We start from the raw sequence: 14,706 nt of genomic DNA on the forward strand, positions 1-14,706 counted from the left end.
TTGTGTCATATGACATACATTAAGCAACGGCAGGACTGTAGTTCCATTTGAATCTTAATCTCAAATTATATGTTCAATTGGTCAATGGCTTCTGCAGAACTGAAGAGATTATTTTCTAAAGAAAATAATGAATAAACACAGATTAAAGAGAACTATGATAAAAACATTGAAGAGCTGCATTGAATGGGGAACAAACCTATGAAACAGGGAGACTGAGGAATGAACTTTGTTACCAACATAAAGAAGTTTATACATAAAAATCAGACTGAACAAAAGTACGAGTAAAATGATAAAACTATAATTAAAAAAAGTGCAACGTTATTTGTATGGATTATATTAGCAGATACGTGCACTTGTTGAAGCCAGGATTATACTGAAAGATGATGGAGTCCATATCTGGATGGGGTATTTGGTTTCATTAGTGCTGGTGTGGCATTGCAGGCATTGGGAGACTGACTTCTTAGAAGATACTTCTACTATTTCTCCACAAGTAGAGGACTCGTCCAGCTTAGAACGCAAGTAAAACCAGAAGTTTCCATGCATCAAAGAGTTTCAGAATGGAAATATGATTTTGGTTATAATAAAAGCAGGATAGCTAAAACAAGGATAGAAACTGCAACACAGACATGTGCTAGTATTATAGAAGGAAGAAAGTTAGGAGGGAAATATGTGCGTAATGAAGAAATGTTAGCATGGTTAGCGTAATGAGTGAGGAAATTAGATATTGTGGAAGGTGGAAGCAGTAGAGAACTGAGAAGGAACAAACCGTAATGGGAAGTGAGGAAAGGCCTGGTTCCATATATGGCAAATTAAATTAAATGAGGGAAGAATTGGGAGGAGGTAAGAAAATTGATTATAGATAAATACAGGTAAACGGGATGAATTGGAAAAGAAATGAAAGTAAGGGTAGTAGCTGTGTTCTTCTGAAAAGACTGCCCAAGAATTAGAGACACACACAGGCATACACACACACACACACACACACACACACACACACACACACACACACACACACACACACACACACACACACACACACACACACACACACACACACACACACACACACACACACACACACACACACACACACACACACACTCAGTCACTCAGTCACTCACACACACATAAAGCTAAGAGAGACAGGAAGAGAGACAGAGAGAGAGATGGGAAAAGACTGAATCTGTCTAAAGTGGTAAAGTAAGGGTCACCGATGGGAGAACATGATGTGAAGATATGACAAATGTGGAGCTTTAAAAGAAAAAAAATACCGCACTGTGCTCTGATGATAATGGATGAGTATAAGGTAAGAGGTACATGAATTCTGGCATAAGAAAGGGGTGCAGGTGAACAATTAACTAAGAGAACATACATTGAAACATATCATGACACAATGACACAAGTAAAGGCATCACTGCAAATGAGGATGTGTTACAAGAAGTAAGATGTTTCATGCTGTGAGGACTGTGAGGAAAATAAAGTATATTACAAATCATTATTACGGAATATGGGAAGTTAAGTACATATATATATATATATATATATATATATATATATATATATATATATATAAGAAGAAACAAAAAACTACAAAGGCAAAGTATGTTGTGAGACATGGATATGTAAGATGTTCAGAAAAGTTATGGCTTTGTTAAAAACATATAATTATTAAACCGCAAAGGAGAACAGCAGACCTCTCAGCCAAAAACGATCAAAAGAAGAAAACTACGTCTGCGTGATATATGTAAAGAGAAATTACACTTTTTGCACTGTGTGGTTGTGAAGTGAAAAGAAAAAGTGCTGAATATGGGGATAAATAAATCAAAGGTATCCTAAACTAAGGGAAACTGTATAGGTAATAAAATGCATGGAAAAGAAAGGTGAATTACAATGTTTGTGGGATGTTTGAGTAAGTAGAGTACAGCAAAAATAAAAAATGGGGAAAAGCCAAGCCATGACTCCCGAGGAGGAAGTGATATTAAACATGGTGTTAAGGGAGTAGATATGTACACTGGCACGGTGACTGTCTATTAAAGGGAAGATTATTAAGGAAGATATAAGCAGTGTGCTTCAGTGAATATCTTATGTGTGTAAAAAAAATGTTCATTTCTACTGAGATTTTTTTTGTGTGTGCTTGTTATATATATATATATAGATGTATATTAGCTCAACAGTACCATATTCTTTCACCAAGATTTTGGTATCCCACATAGTGTTCAAGAAATAGTGTTCCAGTTTGTAAAATGATTCATTTTCAACAAGCTACAGTAATCTCGGAAGGAGAATAGAAAAGTGTATGTTGTGGGGGGGGGGGGGTGTTGGGGACTATATATCCCTCTGCAAGCAGATTAATTTGAACTTCTAATTGTGTTTATATGTACAAAGGAAGTACTGAGCAAGAACTGTTTGAGGAAGCTTTGTTGTATTCAAGGAACTAGATTCATATAATTTTGTATGACTGGAGATATGTTGATGAGTGGGGGAGTGGGGGAGCAGAGTGAGATTGCAGATGCCAGAGAAAGAAAGTTAGCAGAGTGGGAAACTGAAAATAGTACTGCTGTGACTAAGTAAGCTGCAAATAAAAGCAAATTTTATAACTATAAACCAACTACTAAGTAGAGGATAGTAGGAAAGTATGAAAGAAAAAATGTTTTGACTATATGCTTGCTAAAAACTGAGTAATGCATCTTTGTAGTAGGAAAAGCTAAAATTATTGATGTTAGCATATGATAAAGAATCCGGCAAAAATATTCATGCAGAAGAGAAGTGATAGCAACAAAAATCATTTGATGGTTATTAGTCATTACAAGAAGCATCACTTAATAGATGTAGAAAAACAGCCATTGTTGTAAATCAGCCAGTTTCCTTTACAGGAATTAGGAACTGACAAAGGTATAAATGTTAGTTCAGAAAATATACAATATTGTAGTTTATATGAGGCAACTTTAAGTCAACAGACACATTATAAAAATGTTGAACAGAATCTAACATTTGAATTATTTAATCAGTTTAGGGACAATATTTTGAAGGGTACATATTCTAGTTATTTCACTTTTCATTATGGAAAAAAAATAATTATTGAATGTCTCAAAGTATCTTAGTTGTATGGTCTTCCCAAGAGCCATATATATTTTGTTATTTCTTCAGTGAGGGATGTTATTTCAGAAATGTGTTCAGTACTGATGAACTTGAGAAACTGACTGATAAAATACAAGTAAAGCCTTTATTTTAAATATGTCCTGGTGCATCAGCATTTCACATTCATAGGGAGTTCAGGAAAGGAAACAATTGAACTCCTTTTAATGCATATTAATATGCAAATATAGCATAATTAATGCAGTAATCAACTACAGAAATGATTCTTGTACTTCTGCAGCTTGCACTCAGGTGAAGTTCAGAAAAGTAAAGCAACTGTATATTCCTTTTAATACATGTTATCTATTGAAAATTTAGCCTATTTAATGCATTCATTAATCAATTAAAAGCTTAAAGAAAAAAATAAGCTGATATAGAAATATGTTTGAGTTCTATTTTACATCAAAACAGACCAAAAGAAATCAATGCACTAAAACATTACAGTTCTGCCTTTCATTCATGTAATTTCCTTCACTTCTATAGTGTTACATTCAGCACCTTGTCGGACTTCACTCTGGTATTCAGTAATTCTTACTTTAACTTTTCATTGCGTCAATCCTGTGTAGCTTTTAGGAGCATCACGTTCAGAATATATAACATGGACCACCATCAAAGACTCGTATGTAAACCTCTTATTATCAGAAAATATGGTTCCATTTATATAAAGACCCAGTTCGATATTTTAGCAATAAGGGGTTTAATGTTGCATGATAATTTCCTTTTTCTTTTACATGATGTTAAATGTTTGCTGTTTTATGCTACCACAGATTTACTGGGAAGATTATTAATGAAGATATAAGCAGTGTGCTTCAGTGAATATCTTGTGTGTGTAAAAAAATGTTCATTTCTACTGAGGTTTTTTTTTTTTGTGCTCGTTATATATATAGTTATGTATATTAGCTCAACAGTACCATATTCTTTCACTAAGATTTTGGTATCCCACATAGTGTTCAAGAAATAGTGTTCCAGTTTGTAAAATGATTCATTTTCAACAAGCTACAGTAATCTCGGAAGGAGAATAAAAAAGTGTATGTTGTGGGGGGGGGGGGTCTTGGGGACTATATATCCCTCTGCAAGCAGATTAATTTAAACTTCTAATTGTGTTTATAAGTACAAAGGAAGTACCGAGCAAGAACTGTTTGAGGAAGCATTGTTGTATTCAAGGAGCTAGATTCATATAATTTTGTATGACTGGAGATATGTTGATGAGTGGGGGAGTGGGGGAGCAGAGTGAGATTGCAGATGTCAGAGAAAGAAAGTTAGCAGAGTGGGGAACTGAAAATAGTACTGCTGCGACTAAGTAAGCTGCAAATAAAAGCAAATTTTATAACTATAAACCAACTACTAAGTAGAGGATAGTAAGTAAGTATGAAAGAAAAAATGTTTTCAGATTATATGCTTGGTAAAAACTGAGTAATGCATCTAGTTGAGACTGAATTTGTAGTAGGAAAAGCTAAAATTATTGATGTTAGCATATGATAAAGAATCCGGCAAAAATATTCATGCAGAAGAGAAGTGATAGCAACAAAAATCATTTGATGGTTATTAGTCATTACAAGAAGCATCACTTTTTAGATGTAGAAAAACAGCCATTGTTGTAAATCAGCCAGTTTCCTTTACAGGAAGAAGAAACTGACAAAGGTATAAATGTTAGTTCAGAAAATATACAATATTGTAATTTATATGACGCATCTTTAAGTCAACAGACACATTATAAAAATGTTGAACAGAATCTAACATTTGAATTATTTAATCAGTTTAGGGACAATATTTTGAAGGGTACATATTATAGTTATTTCACTTTTCATTATGGAAAAAAAATAATTATTGAATGTCTCAAAGTATCTTAGTTGTATGGTCTTCCCAAGAGCCATATATATTTTGTTATTTCTTCAGTGAGGGATGTTATTTCAGGAATGTGTTCGATACTGATGAACTTGAGAAACTGACTGATAAAATACAAGTAAAGTCTTTATTTTAAATATGTCCCGGTGCATCAGCATTTCACATCCATAGGGAGTTCAGGAAAGGAAACAACTGAACTCCTTTTAATGCATATTAATATGCAAATATAGCATAATTAATGCAGTAATCAACTACAGAAATGATTCTTGTACTTCTGCAGCTTGCATTCAGGTGAAGTTCAGAAAAGTATAGCAACTGTATATTCCTTTTAATACATGTTATCTATTGAAAATTTAGCCTATTTAATGCATTCATTAATCAATTAAAAGCTTAAAGAAAAAAATAAGCTGATATAGAAATATGATTGAGTTCTATTTTACATCAAAACAGACCAAAAGAAATCAATGCACTAAAACATTACAGTTCTGCCTTTCATTCATGTAATTTCCTTCACTTCTATAGTGTTACATTCAGCACCTTGTCTGACTTCACTCTGGTATTCAGTAATTCTTACTTTAACTTTTCATTGCGTCAATCCTGTGTAGCTTTTAGGAGCATCACGTTCAGAATATATAACATGGACCACCATCAGAGACTCGTATGTAAACCTCTTATTATCAGAAAATATGGTTCCATTTATATAAAGACCCAGTTAGATATTTTCGCAATAAGGGGTTTAATGTTGCATGATAATTTCCTTTTTCTTTTACATGATGTTAAATGTTTGCTGTTTTATGCTAATTATTCACTGTGCAGATGAGTGTGAACTAGAAATGATTAGTCACAACCACAGATTTACTGACTGAGTAATTTAAATTATATGCTATAAATACTGACTTGGACAGTTGTAAGAAGAATGGCTTTAAGGCAAATTATTAAAATAAATAATAATATTATAGGATCATAGGATCATACAATCATAGGAAGTTACTAGGCTATTGGCCATGAGGCCCTTATAAGCCTGGCCTAGAGTTTAGCCCATGTTTAGACAAGTCAGCACCCAAACTCCCTGTCCAGCAGGGACACAGATGGAATCCCAGGGGTGTATTTTCTGTTGCCCATCCAGTTATCCAGGTTGCCCTTAAAAAGGGATAATGAGGTGCTCTGTTTGATGTGGAGAGTGAGTCTAGTCCACAGATGGGGGAGTCACTGGGACACAAATCTGTCCTGCCAATAAGTCCTATTGATGTCACAGACCAGGTTGAGGTCATGCATGTGGGTTACCCGAGTGAAGCTTGACTTGCGGATATACAGCAGTTCCATCAAGGCAGGGTCTGAGATTGCTTTGTATGCCAGACAGAGGTCACATCTGAGGAGTTTGTATGAAACTGAGTAGAGGGACAGGGCTTTTAGCTTATCTGTGTAGGGTAGATGTTTGAGGCCCTGGATTCTCCTGGTGAGGAACCTCTGTGGTCTTCCCAGCAGCTGCATAAGCTTTGCGAGGTACATGCCGAAGGGGGTGTTGTACTCAATAATTAGCCTTATAAGGGAAGAATACAGGGATGTTATGACCTCCTTATCCCTGGGTGAGATACCCTTACTTATGAGATGCACCATAAAGAAAGATTTCCGTACAACAGAAGCAACATAGTGGTCAAAAGTCAGGTTGCTATCAACCTTGGTGCCCAAATCTCTCATGACTGATTGCATGCTTAGGACATTATTATTAATGTAATAATATGTGAGGATGTCACTCTCTCCAAAGGGGATGAGGATGCATTTTTTGTCATTCAGCTTGAGGCCATGTTTCTGGAACCAGTCAGTTGTTTGGGTGATACCCTCTTGGAGGACATCCACATCACTTAGGGAATTGATGACCACGCCCAGCTTGCAGTCAGGTAAGACTAGGGTGCTCTCTGCAGCTTTGAGCCTAGTTTCTATGACTGCACAAATGTCAGCATCTTCCAGGGTTAAGAATGCTTGCAATGAGTGCAGTTTCATGTTTAGTATCCTAGCATTTAGCAGCATGACCTTTAATTTGCATTTTGTTAAAATTTTTATGTTGGTAGTATCGACCTCATGACTTTTCCTAAAAAAGGCACTATGGTGGAGGCAAGGGTCATTGCCAGAAGCCTGAAGCCCAAGTGAGGTAGATGCAGGCCATCTCTAGCAAAGCACTGTGGTCTGCCGATCATATATTCCCATGCTGTCAGGTACTGAATCCCCTGGAATTACACCAGAAACTAAGCCAATTGTTAAAGTCAATCATTTTCTGTTTGTACTGAGGCATTATTCTGGGTGACAGTGGAATGCTGCTTAAGGCTAGGGACATACCTGCCTGAGATACATATTCAGTGAGCTCAATCATATCTCTCTTTATATAGTCCAGGGAGGTATGTCTCAAGTCGTTTATGCCAACATGGACTATGACAGAGTCCTAACAGTACCTGTTGTTGAGAGACTTGTGTGGATGTGTGATATGGCAGATTATGTCACCTGACAAATAACTAGCCATGACTTTCTCCTTATCCAGCCTGGTGAGTGGCACATCTGTGTGTCTCACAATGGAGTCTCCTATGACTAATATGCTGGGTTTATGGTTAGGCCTTAGTGGTTGTGAGACACAGGTGTGTGGACCATGCATGGTATGTGGTGTGGAGGGTTGTGGAGTTTGCATGTGTTTTTGTCTCTGAGGTCTCCTGTGTTTGAGTTTGTTTTTGTTGATAACCTCCGCATATGAGGGTGTGTGTTGTATAGTTGTGGGTGGTGTTTGAGGTGTAGTGATTGTGCTGACACCTTTCTCAGTGCTAGATATACTGGCTTGTGAGAGAGAGAGCAGAGACTCTAGGTTCTTAATGTAATTGCATCTCTCACAAATTGTGTTCCTAGGTGGTAGTAATAAATGGTTGTCTGTGTACATAAGGCATTTGCTACACTGTCTCAGGGTGTCCATATCAACCAGGCTGGCAGGAGGAACCGTAGGAAATTGTCCATCCATATTTGTCAGAATCTGAGGGAGAAAGGCCAGGGAGAGCTAAGGGGTAGGCCTAAAGCCTAAGTGCTTAAACCAAAACTAAGAGGCTTAGAATAACACTTAACAATTTAAACAGGCTAAAAACAAGCAGTCATAAATGCAGCAGAAAATATGCAATTGAAGACTTTAGAGAACAAGTAGCTGAAAAAGCAAGATGAAGTAATAGAGTAGGAAGAGGAAACACAAATACTGTAAAAGCAGCTGAATAAAGTGCTTTCTTTCTTTTTTTTTTAAGTGGAAAAGGAAAAAGGAGAAACAGACGATAATTCAAGGTTATGAAACTAAGGGGGTTGGCCTTCCCACGTGTTCTCTCTGTATTAGGTAGAATCAGCTAATAAGACTGGACTGGGAGGAGTGTCCCAGATCAAATTTACAGTAGGGGTGGGCAACTGAAAAGCCACCAAGTTTAAGAACAAGACAACAATAGGCATGGAGGGTGGAAAGCTGTGCTACAGCTACTAGCTAGACTATTTGTGGCAGAAAACACTACAGAATTTTTTATCACAGCAAAAAAACAGCAGTGAGACACTACATGAAAGTTTTAAATAGAAAAATGAGCAAGAAGACTCTAGAAAAGCTTTTATCTGCAAACAAATCAGTTGTATGATACACTCCTTGGCAGGAAAATCAGAACAAACAAACAAATGCTTAATAAATGGAGACAATTTCCAGTTAATACCTTTCATACAGTGAAACTAGCTAAAAATTATTTACAAACAGTTAGACAGTAACAAAAGTGATTTAACAGGCCCAGTAAGGCAGACAATTGCAGTACAACAGTGCAGATTAGTTTATAGCAATAAAATACAGTGAAAAGTAGGCAGCAGACAATAAAAAGTGAAATAAATGGTAAGAATAAGGAATAACTAGTAAAAATAAGCAAGAAAACAGGATACTTATTGTTATATATCACAGATCAGAGTTGTGGTCAGTGCCCCTCCTCCATTCAGCTCAGGATGAATCACCCTTACTTGGAAGAAAGAAGTACAGTCCATTGTATTAGCTATGGGTAATTTTGACATTTTTCTATTAAATATTCTTTATGGAAATACAAACGGCTTAAAGCAAGGCTGGTGCAGATATAAGGAGAGCCAAACAAGTAAAAAACTGCACCAAACTGACACACCAAGTATTTATTAAGGAAATAAACCAAAACAAGGAAAGGTGAGCGCTTTCACAACAAAACTTGTCACTTCATCAGACATAAAAATAAAAATGAAGCCAATATTTATAGTGTAGTTAGCAATCAGCTGACACTTAAGGTCACATGTTTGTTAAGGCTCATTACAGACTCTCATTAAAAACAGGTTAAAACAGGTGTAAAAAATACATATAAATATAAATAAAAAATTCATAAAAATACAATGTATATAAATATACATACATATATATAAATAAATGCAGTATATATATATATATATATATATATATATATATATATATATATAAATATATATATAAAAGGGGGACATAAGTGCATCTCTATATAAAGAAAATACATATATATATAGACATCCCCATATACATATATATAAAAATATAACTATTTATGTTTCAGGCGACAAGACTTCCAAAAAGGTTTCAGAGTAAACACACCAGACGGTGTTCTGCATGTAAATATTTGTGTAGTAATAGAACATTTACACATCCTATATGCACATTTATTATTGCAAGTTATAATTATGTAGATTGCAGAACTGAAAACATTGTATATTTCTCCTTCTGCCAGACATGTCATGTGTACTATGTAGGGAAGACTAATAGAATGTTCAAGGATAGGATCCTCGAGCACATTGAAGATATAAATAATGGTAAGGAAACTAATGCTTTAGCTAACCACGTTAAACAGAATGACCCTACAAACACTTTTAAATTCCTTGCCATTCAAGTAGTCTATACTAATATAAGAGGAGGCGATATAGAAAATTTAACAGAGTATTGAGCAGAAATGGATTCTCTTATTAAATGCTGAGAGATATCCTGGACTAAATGGTATGTTTACTCTGAAACCTTTTTTGAAGTCTCGTCGCCTGAAACATAAATAGTTATATTTTTATATATATGTATATGGGGATGTCTGTATATATATATATATATATATATATATATATATATTCTTTATATAGAGATGCACTTATGTCCCTCTTTTCATATATATATATATATATATATATATATATATATATATACATATATTTATACATATATTTTTTATATATATATCTATATATACTGCATTTTTTATACATATGTATGTATATTTACATACATTGTATTTTTATGAATTTTTTATTTATATTTATATTTATATGTATTTTTTACACCTGTTTTAACCTGTTTTTAATGAGAGTCTGTAATGAGCCTTAAACATGTGACCTTAAGTGTCAGCTGATTGCTAACTACATAATAATTTGCCTTTTATCATGGCTTAATTACAAAGTGGTTTGCCACTGTTTCATGGTAATTGTAATGTAGTCGATCGGTGTTGGGTGTATCTTATACATTTTTAAGCACTTTTTTATCCATGAATGTGGGATACTATCAAATGCTTTTTTCAGTCATTCCATGACATATTTAGATTCTTGCCCTTTTTGCAGTTGTTCACTATGACTTTATTTAACAAGAAATGATCCTTTGTTCCATATGACTTTCTTTTATTGCCCTTTTGTTCTATTGCCATAATTGAGTTTTCTTCAAAATGACTATAAACTCTGTCGACATCAATTCCAGTGTATAGTTTATACATTGTCGGAAGACAAGTTATTGGTCTATAATTTTTAGGGTAGCTTGCAGGTTCACTCTTAAGTAGGAACATTGTCTTTCCTGTTGTTAGCCAGGTTGGTGTCTATTCGGGATGTGCATATAAATAGTTCTTACTAATGGCTAAATCTTCATGCAAAGTTATTAATACTTTTAACCAGAAGCTAGGCGTTGCATCTGAGCCTGGGGGTTTCCAATTAGAGGCTTTTCTTAACTTTGTTTCAATCTCTGGCTGTTATTTGATCCCATTTCGTATCCTGTACCTTTAAACTTCTTATTTTCTTTTACTTTTTCTATCCATTTAGCATCTTTGTTATGTTCCACAGGATCTTCAGAAATACTTCTCTGGTCTTTCAGTTCCTTTTACCTTGTTTCACAGTTCTCTATAAAACTTTTTTGGGTCATCAATAAATTGCTTATTTTGTACTTTTTCTTTATATTTATCTGCATATCTTCTAAGTTTTCCCACCTGTGCTGAGATTTTTAGTTTATTTGCGATAGTGCATGATAGATCCTGATCTGTTCTAATACTGCGCATTGTTTTTATCATGTTTATCTTTCTTAGTATTTTGTTGATCTATTCCCTCTTCTATAGTCTTCTAACAGTGACACTTCTTATCTTAATTGCTTTATAGTTTTCTCTGTTCGATACTTCCATGATAGTATTCGGTTTCTCCCCTTCCTGTCCCTCAATACCCTTGTGTTCTTCTGGTAGAACTTTATCAGTTATTAATTTAGCTGGACAGCAATATACACATTTACTTCTGTTATGCTGCATGGATTTCTAGGGACATTCCTAATTACTGTCTTCATTTGTTTTAGTAAACTTCTGACTTTTTGGGTTTTAATGACCTTTTGCAGTCTATTTCTTTCATTGATCACTGTGGGTGACAGTGGATGATGCCTCAGGTGGGTATGTCTTAACATATATAACACGTAGTGCAACACGCCAGAGCTAGAAACAGTCACATTACGAATATGGTCATATCATCCCTATAGACTCTTCAGGGTTCAGCTGTTACGTGTCTGCACAAGGTATACAGGCTTATATTTTCTGTGCAACATAGATCTCTGCAAATGCAGTATAACTGTAATCTGATATTGTCACAAACACCATTGATATTCTATGGCATTTCTGTCTTTTTTTTTAGCTATTTCAGTATGTGGGCCCTTCACAGTAGATGCTGGCAAGCCTGATGTTAGGGAATCATGTGAGCATTACAAGGATGACAGCCACACCAAGGTGCAGTCTGTGACCAGTGATGGCAACCACAGCATACCTGTGACCATAGTGCTACTGTTAGGCATTGGCATTATAGCAGGCATATTACCTTCCCCTTCCACAGACACAGCTCCATTGTCTGTAACATACTTCTTAACTGTCTCGAATTTCACAGAATGTCTATATCAATATATGCATCATCAAGACCATTGAGAGCACCCCATCAGTGCAGGGTTTCAATGCCTACCACACTTTCAAGCCTAATGCATTAGATGAAGGCACTAAAGGTTGTGGAGTGTCCATATTCTTAAACAAAATCACCGCCAGGCTCTTTGACAAGATAACAACCTGTAACTCCTTCAGGTCCAGATTACCATCAATAAAATCCCTTATCATATCATAGCTAACTATAGAACCCCCCTCTTTGTACCTCTTGGCCCATACCTCCTACCTAACCAGTATGACATCCATGCATTAAACCAAATCCCATTCACATAGGAGACTTCAATCACCCTATCTACTTCATCAGTACAAACTCTATGAACTAGTTAGTGTTTGTCCCAACTGGGGGTGATAAAATCCAGCACTTTGTCCTTCCCAGTTTGGGTAGCACAGTTGTAACTTCCTGTCTGGTCAAATCAAACCTCAAATGAGTCACATTACACTTAAGACTGAAGGCAGAAGCATCTTCCAATAGCACTTTATTCAGACATTATACCAGAGCTAATCTACTAACACTGAATAATGACCTGGCTAAATTAAAAGGCTTCTTCCATACTGACAACCCCATTGCTTTGTGTGGAATATTTTACAGTAAAATTCTATGCATGTGTAAATAGCTGCATAGATGCATCAGTCCCCTTCAGAAGAAAATACAATAAAAAAAATACAATAATATTTTTTTAAAATAAACCAGAGTGATGGAGCTTTAATATAAATGGGCTCTATAATAAACGAAAAAAAATGATGCACCTCTCAAAATGCTATTAGTGTTCTTGTTAAACTTGGCAAGGAGCTCTGGACCTTGATCAAATCAGTCACAGACAGATAAGAAGTAAAAACAGCCACTCAGCTGAAAGATAGCCACAAAGTCTTCTTTAGCTGTGTTACATATTTCAGAAACAATGTCCAGCTCTGCATAGAGCTAAAAGTAAAGGATATCACATACTTGGACCCAGATGGCAAATCTGCTTCAAACTTATCACCCTCTCCTCTCCTCTTCCCTCCTCTGCTCTCATCTCCTGTATTCCTAGATCACATATCTGTGTCTACTACCACCCTCAAATCTCCCAAGAACAAGACCTCAAGGTGCTGTTTAAGGCCAAGAACACTACTTCTGTGGAGCCAGATAATATACCATGCTGCTTACTGGTCAGTTGGATGCCTGACGCATCAGATTCCTGACAGAGGTTGTTCAATGTCAGAAGCCAAGGAAGCTTCATATTACATGAATGGAGGATGACAACAGTCATCCCTCTGCACAAGGGTGGGGCATCAATGTACACGGCTAATTATAGATCCATAAAGCTGACCAGCCTAATCAGTAAGTTTATGGAAAGGATGACTACAGAAATAATAAACAATAACCTAGGTACACTACAGACTCTAAACTTAAGCTAGTTTTGATTTGTCAAAGGCAGAGCCTGTTTATTTTACCTGGCTGACTTCTTTGAGAAGATAACTGAAGCAACAGATGATGGCAGACCAGCATGCACCAAATATCTAGACATCACAAGGGCATTCAGTTCCACCTCACATGCAGGTGTTGTAGATAAAATTTTCCAGTTTGAGGTAAATCATGATGTAAATCATCAAAAAGCAAACTGGCTCATAAACAAAGCCCAGGAAATTAGGATGGGGTGGGGCTCTACCACCTCCAAAAGAACTGTTGCTAGTGCTGTACCTCAGGTTCAGTCTTTGGCTTTAGGGCGCACCATAGGTTCAATAACAAGTTCTAACATATCCTTGTTTTGCCAACCTCTGGGTTATGCATGCACACAATATAAGGGCTAAAAACTTCCAAGGGAATGTAAGGCTTGGCTCCTTAAGATAGCTACAGATCAATAAACTAGTACGTGCCTATGAACCATGAACCCGTTGATGCCATTTTAGTTACATATAACCATGCAACTAGTTAAAGACTGCAGAACTTTGGAGAATAAGAAGTTTTTCACCTACCCCAAGGTTTAGTGGTCTGAGAAATAGATTTAAGAATGCAAAGGTCTGGGTATCACAGCATACTACATGCAGGGCTAAAAAGACAGATATAGGGTAGTGGAGGTCTTTTTATTTTTTTTAATTTTTTACAGAAAGTCACCCTTTTCCTTTGTCAGCATTTTCCCTAATTTTTCATAGTAGGTTTCCTGAGTTAATAGGAATGTAAAAAAGAAAGTTAAAGCCAACCAGGTTGTCAAACAGTTTCACATAATATAATGTACTATCACTCCTCTAACTAGCCTAATCACAGTAAAAAAAGTGCAGCAAATATTGTTATTCCCCAAACCTAACTAACTAACTAACTAACTGAAAGGTAGAAAACCACAAGCTCAGTGTTTTCTAAAGAAAATGTAAAAATTAGTGTAGGATAAATTGATAAATGGAATATGTGAAAGAATGGTGTAGAAATGTTTTGTACTTTAGGGGAGGGGATGTGTCTCCTAACCTGTGTTGTCATCATTCTTCAAGAAATCCATACTGTACATTCTGTGCA

This window comes from Protopterus annectens, chromosome 11.part0 (assembly GCF_019279795.1).
Source record: "Protopterus annectens isolate FY-2018-M chromosome 11.part0, PAN1.0, whole genome shotgun sequence".
Taxonomy (NCBI): Eukaryota; Metazoa; Chordata; order Ceratodontiformes; family Protopteridae; genus Protopterus; species Protopterus annectens.